Source organism: Aptenodytes forsteri, unplaced genomic scaffold (genome assembly GCF_000699145.1).
Source record: "Aptenodytes forsteri isolate BGI_AS27 unplaced genomic scaffold, ASM69914v1 Scaffold255, whole genome shotgun sequence".
Classification (NCBI taxonomy): domain Eukaryota; kingdom Metazoa; phylum Chordata; class Aves; order Sphenisciformes; family Spheniscidae; genus Aptenodytes; species Aptenodytes forsteri.
In genome coordinates this window covers 883,785-894,811 of record NW_008794888.1, presented here as the reverse complement: position 1 = coordinate 894,811, position 11,027 = coordinate 883,785, and positions in this window count along the sequence as shown.

Below are 11,027 nucleotides of genomic sequence, written 5' to 3'. Positions count from 1 at the left end.
AACTTTGTATAATTTGTATGTACCAACCTCTACTTTTGGTGTTTTGAGTGTTAAATAAGAGTACTTGCTTACAAGAAAACTATTTACATACTGGACCCTGGTTAATCAAGAGTTGAAAATATCATGACCTCTATTAGGCTATGAGAGCATACAACGATAATTTAATTAAGGTGCAAGACGTTGGCGATTCTGTTGATCATGCCACTCAAAAGAGCAAAGCAACCAAACTACTCATCTAAAGCCAGCTCAGATGCCTTCACAGCCATGGCACAGTTAATACATCACCAGGATAATCTCCCTACAGATAACCAAAAGTTGACTGCATCAGGTAGAAAAATAAATAAAGTTTATAGGTAAATTGCAGGTAAACCAACCCAATACACAGACACTGAGTAGAAAATGCTACCTAAATGAACAAAATAGCAAACTTGACTGTCAGCATTGCAAAGGCAATATGCAGTTTGCTTGATGTTACAGTTCAGACAAACTTGTCTAAGTTTGATACAGCTGATTCCATCTTTGGGCAAAATGATGAACTAGATATCCCTTTGAAGATTTTCCATCCTTCTTTTCTATTATATTGCCTATAAACTGTATGTCCAATTGCAGAACAATGACTGTCTCATTATACTCTTTTGTCATGAGGATAAGTAAATACAAAGTAATCGTGTAAACATTAAGTTATTGTCATTCAGAATATGCCTGCAAAACATAGTTTTTGTGTGGAGTGTAAAAACTGTTTACTTCTCTCAGGAATTAGCCAGCTTGTTCTTCCATTGAGCCACAAAACTTTTTGGTTTACAACAGTTCTTATAAGCATTTTTGCTCTAGATGAACTTGGTCTGATCTGCTGGCAATTCAAGACTTTCTAAACACAAATTGATACAGAAACTGCTGACATGTAGGACTCTCAGTGAAAGACTGTTTCTGAGCCAGCTGCACTGATAATGTGAGTAGTAGAGTCTAACGCTTGACAGTGGTAAGAAAATAAGTCCAGTTTATATCACTCTCGACTACTAGACTAATTATTCTGATGCCCCAGCAGTTAGAAAGATTTATGTCAAAGTAAATAAAGTAAATGCAGTTTTAAAAAGATTCTTTTAAAAATTGTATTCTTTTGCAAATGACTGTAGAACAAAGCTGCTGATTGGAAAAGAATGGGCTAAACTACCCCTCACATAAGGACAGAGATGAAAATATGAATGTTTGAGAGTTTAATGTGAGGAGTACAAAACAAGCTAGACTCTTTTGCTATACCTGTCTTATGAAGATAATGCTAGTGATGTTTTACAGAAGACTGTAAGCCTATGAAAGAAGTTCTGGAATTTTTCTTTTATGGAAAATTTGGCAGTAGAAGTTAACAATGCTTATCACTAAATTATCCTTACTGGCTAAGTTTATGTCGACAAGGTTCTTTTTATTCCATGCTGAAATGAAGGAAGCAGTATCTCATAGACATTATTCCTGCCAACAACCTTGAGTAAACAGGGCGATTTTTTTTAGACACCTTGCTCTTAAGATGTCTTGCCCATAAATAAATCATGACTTGAGGTTTGCTCATACTAAGATAGATTCCATTTGGGATCCGATGAAACATTAAAATGCTCCAGTATCACTGACTGGAGAGACGTCTACAATATCTTGACGTTTTTTTCCGTCCTTCTCTGACCTTGCTTTTTTTTCTCAAAATAATTTCTCCCTTGTGTTCCTGAACAACTTTCACAAGTGATTCATGCTCAAAGTCTTCAAAAAATAAAACCCAATACCAAATGGAACCCTGTATTTAGACCTGATATCACATACTCTTATAAATGGGGGGGGGAGGTTCCCCACACGAGTCCTTGACCCAAGTCTCTCTGAAGACTTTGGCCATTTCTTTGTATGTGCTACTTCTGTTAGCAAAAACAATAAAGGCATACCTCATATCTCCTTTTTGAAACAGGTAGCAAAAGCTTTTGATTTGTTTCTTTAACAAATCATTATTTAACAGTATTATTTAACAGCTCAAGAACTAAATTTACTCTACATGTATTTTTTATTATTTGACCCAGTCATATCACAATGAAGATCACTGGAGGACTAGTCAAAGAGGAAGATTTTTCTCCTTTAGTTGACTAGACTTTCTGGAGTGTCTGACTGATGCCAATATTCAAATACGCAGACGTACAACTCTAAATATACTTTTATTCTTAGACGATACCTTACCAATCTTGCAACTGCATTAAAGAGCATTTTAAAAAGTAGTAATATTTCCAAACATCTTAAATTGTATATTTTAGATGTAAGATGTGTCAATGTTTTCAAGTCTGCTTTCCTTAGTATTCTACAATATTTAGTATTCTACATATTTACAAGAAGGTCCCTGATTTTCCTCCAAATGATCAAGTATTCCAGCAATGATAGGTGAACACTGAATTCTCAAACTCAGTGCAAACTCCTCAGATAGGTATCACTAATTTTGTAATTTTGAACACACATGCAGTTTCTGATATTTAACATTATACATTATCCTAGAAAATAACTGAAAAATTATAACCCAAATAAGGGTAAAAACTTTCTACAATTAAACTGTGAACACTGAGTAGGTCAAGGTCACAGTAATCTTAATATTCATGGACTGTTCTTTGGGTTCTCTTTGACATCTTTTCCTCTTCAATAAAACTAGCTACGATAGCCCTTTTAATTCCTTTCCCAGATTTTTTGTAAGATTTTTAGGGCTGCCTATTATACCTCTGAGAGTGCCTATAAACTGATTTCCCAAGCCACTATTTTTGTACTTATCTCATTAAAAAAACCATCTGCTGTTTTGCATATTAATGCTAAAAAAGAATGGCAAAAATAGGAGGAAAGAAAGAAGTTAAAATTAAAAAGCAGTTAATGAAGCATTTGATAAATATGCCTATTTATTTCGAGTAAATGAATGATCTTTATCAACTGAAAATAATCAGTCCCGGCAGGCTTTTTTGTTGAATTTTCTTCTGTCCATTATTCCAGGATGTTGAATTTAGATTTTAATTTTTTTTAGTATCTCCCTAAACTAGTTCTTACGAGCTGAAAGGCAAAAAACAATACACAGTTTTGGAGACTAAGTTGTTTAAGTTGCAAGTCATCCAAATGTTTCTAGAAATTGTAGTAGTATACCTTGAACTCCAAGCCATGAGTTATTGATGCCTAAGAACAATGTCAGGCAAAACAGGTTTATGGTTCAGCATAATAAATGTACCATTAGCACTAAAAGCAATAAGGCACCTTTTTTTTTTTTCTTTTTTTTTTTTTTTTTCCCCAAAACCCTTCTAAATAGCCCACAGAATGCATCATTTGTGATATTGATTCAACACAGACACAGAACTGCCTAACACAAAATCTTGAAAGACCTATTGCAATGAACAACTTCACAAGACTGGTCATCCCCTCTAGCAACACATGAAGATACAATCAGTACTGACTTTTACCTAAAAGGCATAAATTCATCACTTCAATTTCATTCTGAATCCAAGTAGCTTATTTTTGCCTTTCTTCAGTTGACATGGGACCTGGACCTGTCAAACAAACTATATTTAGCCTTCATTAGGTTTTAATCTCTTTTCAAGTCTTTGAAAATGTCTATACTTCTAGAAAAAAAAAAGTCAGATTTGGTTCTTTATAGAAAAGTGATATTTCTTGTATTTTGTTTTGCCAGAAATTTTAGAAATATGCTTAATAACTGTAGGGTACCGACGGTGTGGGTGACCTGTTAAATGCTTTCAAAAGATCTAATTGGTTCCCACCAAAGAAAACGTTCCAGCTCCTGGATTCTGTTCCTATTATTTCCATTGTCTGGATGCTTCCAGGAAATAACACAGATTCTCTTTGGTCTCTTGCTTTTCTTCCCAAGAGGTTCCTAGTCACTTGGGCATAGCTTACAATATAAGAGCTCACAATTGCCTAAAAAAGAAGCCTGTGTCTCTGGCAACTTTTCACGTCTCTAGCATCTGTAGCTGTTTTCCATAGAGGACTTACTGAGCAGTAATCAAAGCTTTTCAGGCTATGTATTCCACATCCAAACTTTGGACTTGCACACTACAAGCACTCAAAGGCAAAAGACTGTACAGCCTTCACACTACCCAGAGAGTTAAATGCAGATGATGCACAGGTGTGTAGGTCAGAGCATGCTTCTGTCTTCAGTTCTCCTCCACCAACTCAAAGGTAAAGACTAGTAAGAATGAGACAAGTCTTTCAGGTCAATACCTTTGACCTAAACATGGAACCTGCATTCAGTGCTGAGGGACCCAGTGGTCCAACATGCCAGATCTTCCAAATCTTCTTTGTAAGTTGAGGGTAGTCCCTTGCAGAGCAGGAGTATTCAGGGTGCTGTCAGTTATATTCTGCAGCTCCCAGGTTCTGAGGTTCTCCAGTTCAGTCCTTGGCTGATTGATGTGCAGTGTATTGTTTATTTATATAGCAAGATACATCCTTGCCAACATTCTTTATATACTTAGCTTTGCATACACATTTCACTTACAGTTTAAGTGCTCCCATGTCTAATGTTGAGCTTAGAAGCACTACATATAAGCCGTATAAAAAGATGTGAACACTACCTCATCCAATGAAAATTAACTCCTAGAATGCCTTTTTTTTTAAACATTTGTTTTACCTGTTAGAATAACTATTTATTTGGCCACTATTAATTGATCTTTCATTTAAGTAAACTCTCAACTAAAAACAATTAGCAGAATAATTGTATAATCAGCAATAGTATTTTGAAGCTTACAGGACAAAGAGATATAAAACTGCATGTTATTTTTTAAAAGATACATTTTTTTGCTTATCTTGCTCATCTTTTTGACACAGCTGTCTCTTTTTCATTCCCGTATGTGAGAAAATAAACTGAACCTCCTTGTAAGCCACTGTGGCTTGCTGTCAGGCAGAGTAAAAAAAAAAACCATAAACTGACCAAAGCAGTGCATAAAATGCCTTGTCTTTTAAAGATATTAGCTCTTTATGTTAATCTCTTTTGGACTGATTCCACAGTGTAAAACAATGAGATCTCACAAAAATCTATTGCAGAAGTTCCCCTTTCCTCAATCACTCCTAGTGAGTCATTCTTCAATATTCAGCTATAGCTATACTCAAATCACTAAGGTTTTAGAGGTCAATGAGGGAAAATACTTTCCTCATCCTATTTTTTCCAGGTCATCTCAGATGAATTCAGCAAATTCTATTCTTTATGGCACTTTAATGAAGCAAAATTGTTTACTTCAGCATATTTACTTCTTCAACAGTGTTTCATTTTTATTGGAAGTTGTGGCAATGTGACCTTGAGAAAGACATGTCTCTACTCCTCATTCTTCAATCACTTACAGTGCAGTATTGGGATGCCTATCACTGTCCTGTCAGAGACCATGTTCCTCCCAGAACCAGCATCTCCATTTATGTCAACTGTGAATCATTGCCCTGCAAAATGCAGATTTTGGTCTCCCTGTGTCTAAAGGTGGACTTGCAAAGGAAATCAAGCAATGCAAATCTATCTGTTCTCTTGCCTAAGAGCAACTGGCTGAAGCCACCAGGTCTAAATAGAGTCATTTAGGAAAGAGATTGAGCTCTTTCTCACAAGACGTGAGGATTCCTGTGGTACTCGAATAGAAACATTACTAGGACTTTCTGCCTATAACCACAGCTCTGCAGTCTCGAACCTTCCTCCAGGATTTCTATTTCGATTCACCGGCCTCCTGGAAACAGTGGGTTTTCCACTGAACTTTCCATACCCCCTCCTTCAAGACTAAGACAGCAGGATCAAATAATTTTTTATTTTTCCCTTTTTAACATAGGATTTCTGTGAGGACACTAATTATATAATTGCTGCTCCCCTAACCTTAAGCCTAACAGTGTTACTCTGATACTGGTTGTAGGGCTATATTGATACTTTCCTTTTACACCCTCTGCCCCACTTTTTGTTACTCTGAGTCTGCTAGAGTAGTCATGTCAGTTTAGAATCGGAACTATGTTACAATCTGCCATTGCTGAGAGCTAATCTTAAGCATTTTCAATAGTAATATAGAAATGAATGCTAATCCCTGATGACTTTACTCAGTTGCAGCCACTTTCAGATAGGGAAGTTATTTTAAGCAAAAAAAGTTGGAAAATATAAGCAACATTGCCTCATAGAACTTCGGGCCTCACAGGCTAAAATGCTTAGTCTGAGCTTCATTCCACTAGATTTAGCTCAGTTACTTCTCTAATGAAACCACGATTTATTTATTTTGACTGAAGTCAGGAGGAGATTAAATAATTGGGTGACAAAGGGCACAGAATGAAGAGAAAGAAATGCTGCAAATGCCTCTACGGGCAAGTGATTGCTAGGTGAAATGTATTGAGATGTCCTGCACTGTGGAAGAGAGGAAGGGAAAAGCCCTTGAAAAGCTTTCTCTGCTGATCTGAACTGTAGCCCCAAGCTTGACAGCCACTTTTAAGCTGAGTTCATGAGGAAGATACAGCTGGCTCATTCCCACTAGTCCTTCAGACTACAGGTATATTCCAAAAACTATCTAATCCCCAGTGGCTAATTTATACTGCCTCAAAGCAATTCAGAGAAAAAAGAATAAACAGAATACAGCTGACTAATTTACGCATCAGGGAGAAGTTGTTTCATGACCTCTAAGGGACATAATTTGATTACAATAATCTTAAAGCAGAACTGTTCCTATTAGTCATAGAAAAATACTCTTTTAAGATGAAGGGAAAAGAGGAATTGCTAAGTTAACAAATTCCAAGATGGAAGTGAACAGTTTAAATTTTATTTGCTCTGAATCTGAATTAAAGGCCCAGACCAGTTCTATGTCCACTGCCTTTGTATAAGCTGTTCCAACACTTATTTACAATAAACTGCATTTTACAAGGTGAATTCATCTACTATCAACTGCTGGTTGTTAGGTAATACTATTCCATTGTCAGGCATGCTGGGAAGTCCCAGTATATTATCTTCTCCAGCAGTCATGTGTGCTTCTTAATTTTCTCTTCAGCAAGTTCGTAAGCTAAGTTCTTTAAGTCTGGTTTAAATCTCATTGGCAGCCCCTCAAAACACTTCTGTGGCTCTCCCACAATCTGCTAGTTGACCTTCAAAATCTTTCTTGAACAAAAGGCAGAATATCCTAAAGAAACCTCATCAGTGCAACATGTCCCAACTCATACCATGCTCATGTCCCTGCTTCTACTCGCTGCTGTCCATTCCAATCACAGGATCACATCGGCCTTCTTTCCCAGACCACTCACTTTGAGGTGGTTTTGGCTTTTGAATCTTTCATTCTTGTTTCATTTGAAAATGAACTTTCTTATCCTATACTCTGAAGTCCCAATTGTTGTACCTTGTATTTGACTATATTCAAATATAGTGTTTTCAACTGAAATTTTTAAACTAGACTGCCCAGTTTGCCCTGAAATAGCAACCTTGTTAACCTTGTTCTTTTTTCATGTCATCTGCAAATTTTACTACCAAAAACCTTACAGTATTGTTTGCGTAACTGACAAAAATACTAATTACACCAAATAAAGAACTTATTCACAGAGGGTCCTTCCTAGAAATAATACCACTCAGTTACATCTCCCCATTAGTAATATTTTAAAATCTATCAGGCCAGGTTGTAGCCCACCTAAAATATTCTCTATTACTTCCAAATAAAGTAAATGTTTAATGAATGCATGATATTTAGTGCCTTAAAAAACCCCTCAACTATGCTTCTACATTTGCCTTTTTAAATAGATCTATGATCTTGTCAAAATAAGAAATAATTTGACGAGATTTATCTTTATGCTGATTACCGTAACTACCACTTTAGCCTCTTTTTTGTTGCTCAAGTCTAAAAATCTTCACTATTTCACTTGGAATTGACATGCATGTAACTAATCAATAGTTCTTCAAAATGTCATTTCTAGTGTTTATAAATTTGGAGTAAGATTGGCAGTCCTCCAGTGTTCTGAATGTCACATTTTCTGAGGCTTGCTGTTATTTGTGCTAACAATAAGGAATATTACTATTGTTCATCAAGCCTTCATTGATTAATGTAATTTATTTCAACTTTTGATATACAGTAATAAAATGGAGTCCATGCCTGATATGTCAACAGACAGCATTCAGAATACCAAAGATAAAATTTTGTATTGTTTCTCTCCTTTTCTTCTCATTCGTGCTAACGATGTGTTGCTTATCTTTCTTTCTCCTGCTATTCCAGTAAAATGCAATCTACCCTTAACAGTCACAAGGACTACTCTTATTGCTGTGAATACTGAGTGTGTATTCACATGTGTACCTTTGGACCATACTGAAAATTCTCACAAAATACTTTGAGGATCTCAAAGCTTTTTTTAGTATGATTTGAGCACATATCTTTTTAGAGACAAACTTTTGGGGGTCACATCACTGCCTGTGCTCACTGCATGCCACCCCATTAGGAATGGTATAACTGCCTTAAGTGAAATGTGGTAGTTTCTTAAGATGACAATAGTAGGAAAGTATTTTCTGTACTTTAAGCAATCTTTTAATTGAGATTTGAAACAGGAAATAAGGAGCAGCAGCAGGCCTGTGCAAGTCAAAACATGGCTTGATAACTTGAAGTTAAATGATTCTCTAGTCTCTTAGTTGTATTTGTGTTGCTATTTTGTTAATGTTTCAAATTTTTAAAATTTCCATTACGAATAATTTTTGAACAGAAGAGTTCTTTTCCATAAGCAGTAGATGGTGAAGTCTGTCAATGCAATTGAATTATAATTGAAGCATTTTTTGGTGCATCCCAGGAGTTGCAGAAGAGCAGCAAGTTTGTTTTTTTTTTAACTTCCTCAAGTCCAACACACAACCAGGGGATGCCACAAAAATGCCTCAAAACACATTGTAAAACTACTCAGAGCAATATAAAAGGTGGTCTTTCCTAGATGGCATCACACTACAAAGCACAATTCCTCTAATGATTTAGAATGCATCAGTAATGTTTACCTTGATTCAAATGCCTATCATCTGCCTTGCTTTGCATACTTCTTATTCAACAGGAGCTTGAAGTCTTAGAATCACCAGTTTCTTTGGCTAGGAATAGCCACTAGGATACATTAACCTTATGGAACATTTCCAAGATTCCTTCAGCATGCTCCCGGGAATATCTTTGCAGTCTATCTGCTATAAATATATAACTATTAGAGAAGGAGGATTCACACAATCTCTGGATGAATGGTGAATAATAGTCAACTTAATGCAGGTTTTTGTGGCGCTGAGAATTCATCGTTTATATAGGTTGGGATTTCTTGCCTGCAGAGACAAGGAGCTCTGCATAGCTATTGTGTGCCAAGAGCTATTGATCTTAATTTTTTATTGAACAGAAACAGGAGGGAGTTGAAATAATTATAGACATATAATGTGGCAATCTCCCAAAGGATTATAAGCTTGTAATAATAACTAGAAAAATAATTACCAAAGATGGTTTAGATAATTTTCAACCAAAATTCTGCAAGCAAAGTGCAGAACAAATGGTTAAATTTGTGAAAGAAAACAAAATAATGATCTTTAGAAAGCTATAAAACCTTTAGTCTAAAACATTATCAGGCCTATTGAAACACTTACCAGTGGGGAAAAATTATATTCCCCAAATAAATCAGTATTTTTGAAAAACAGAATGAAGAGCTGAATAAAATGCAATATACAATAGAGTAGAAAATTTTAACATTTAAACCTTAGAGTTGTTTTGGTAAATTAAAATTCCTGAGTTTATTATTAAAAAATACCATTGCATACAACTATGTATGAATTTTCTGTATGGGTGTGGCTCAGTTTTCATCTGTGTTTTGAAGGTTTTGCTGTTGAAGTGTTAACTGCTTCTTGAGGTATTCCTAGTGTGTACCTGTGTGAAGCTGCCTACTGTTACTGCTGCATTTAGCTTTCTGGATTGCATTTGCAGGCTGAAGTCTGAAGCCATTACAAGCATGATTTTTATATTATTATTTTTTTCTACAATTTGGCAGCAAAGAGCACAATGATTTTCAGTAATGAAAGTGAAGGAAATATGCTTACTTGCTTACATTAACAATTCTTTTAACCAGTACAGCTGGGCACCTACTATGTTTGGGAACAGACATTCCAAATTGAGCAAATTATTCCTTTTTTTACAAGGCATTATCAAATAATAAGCTTTTGCAAAACCTTTTTTTTTTTTTCTCATGTGACAGGTACTCATATCTAGATAGATATTTCTCTGTCACTCTATGCTTACATGTTACAGTTCAGGATTACAAAGCCTAATTTCCCTGCAGAAGCCGTAGTACAGGAACACAAGAACTGAGGAAGCATTTCTACGACCTTACCTCTACCCAAATGTTTTGGAGATAAAACCTGTCTAAGCCATATCCAGATAACACAGCATAGGAGATACGCTGGAAATGGGAACTCTTTTGATCATGAGACATAAGAACTGATCAGAAACACAGAAATTTTGTGCAGCTGCAATAAAGGCATACATGTGTGTGCTTCTGTATAAGAGAGTCTCTAGAGGAAAGCATATATGCATGCTGTGTTATTTACCATAACCACTTCTTCATTGTTCAAATGTACCTGGTATCTATATTTCTATTTTCAAGAAGATTGAAGCCTTGTATATTCCAGTAATTTGAAAATCAAAGCAAAGGAAGTTTCAGAAGATCTTAGCCTATTGTTATTCAAAATCTCAGTCAGCAAATACAAAGTAATTGGGTTGATGAACGATCATGCCCAAAGTTGTTTTCTCTAACCATTTTGACGTATAAATATCAGTGGAATTTAAAAAACATATTTGTGTGTTGGAATGAAGCCTAGACCTAATTTTACAAATTGCCACCTTTTAAAGAATTAAAAACACTTTTTTTCCAGCACTCTGTAGATGTTGATTGCCTTTCAGAGCTCTGTCTAAATGGTTACAACTAAAGTAAGATTCATTCCCCTCACTTTCCATTTATGGTGCTCAGATGGTATCCAGAATGCTTAATTTTAAAACTGAGTACACAGTCAAGAGCTTCAAACATGGAGAATACTTCCAATT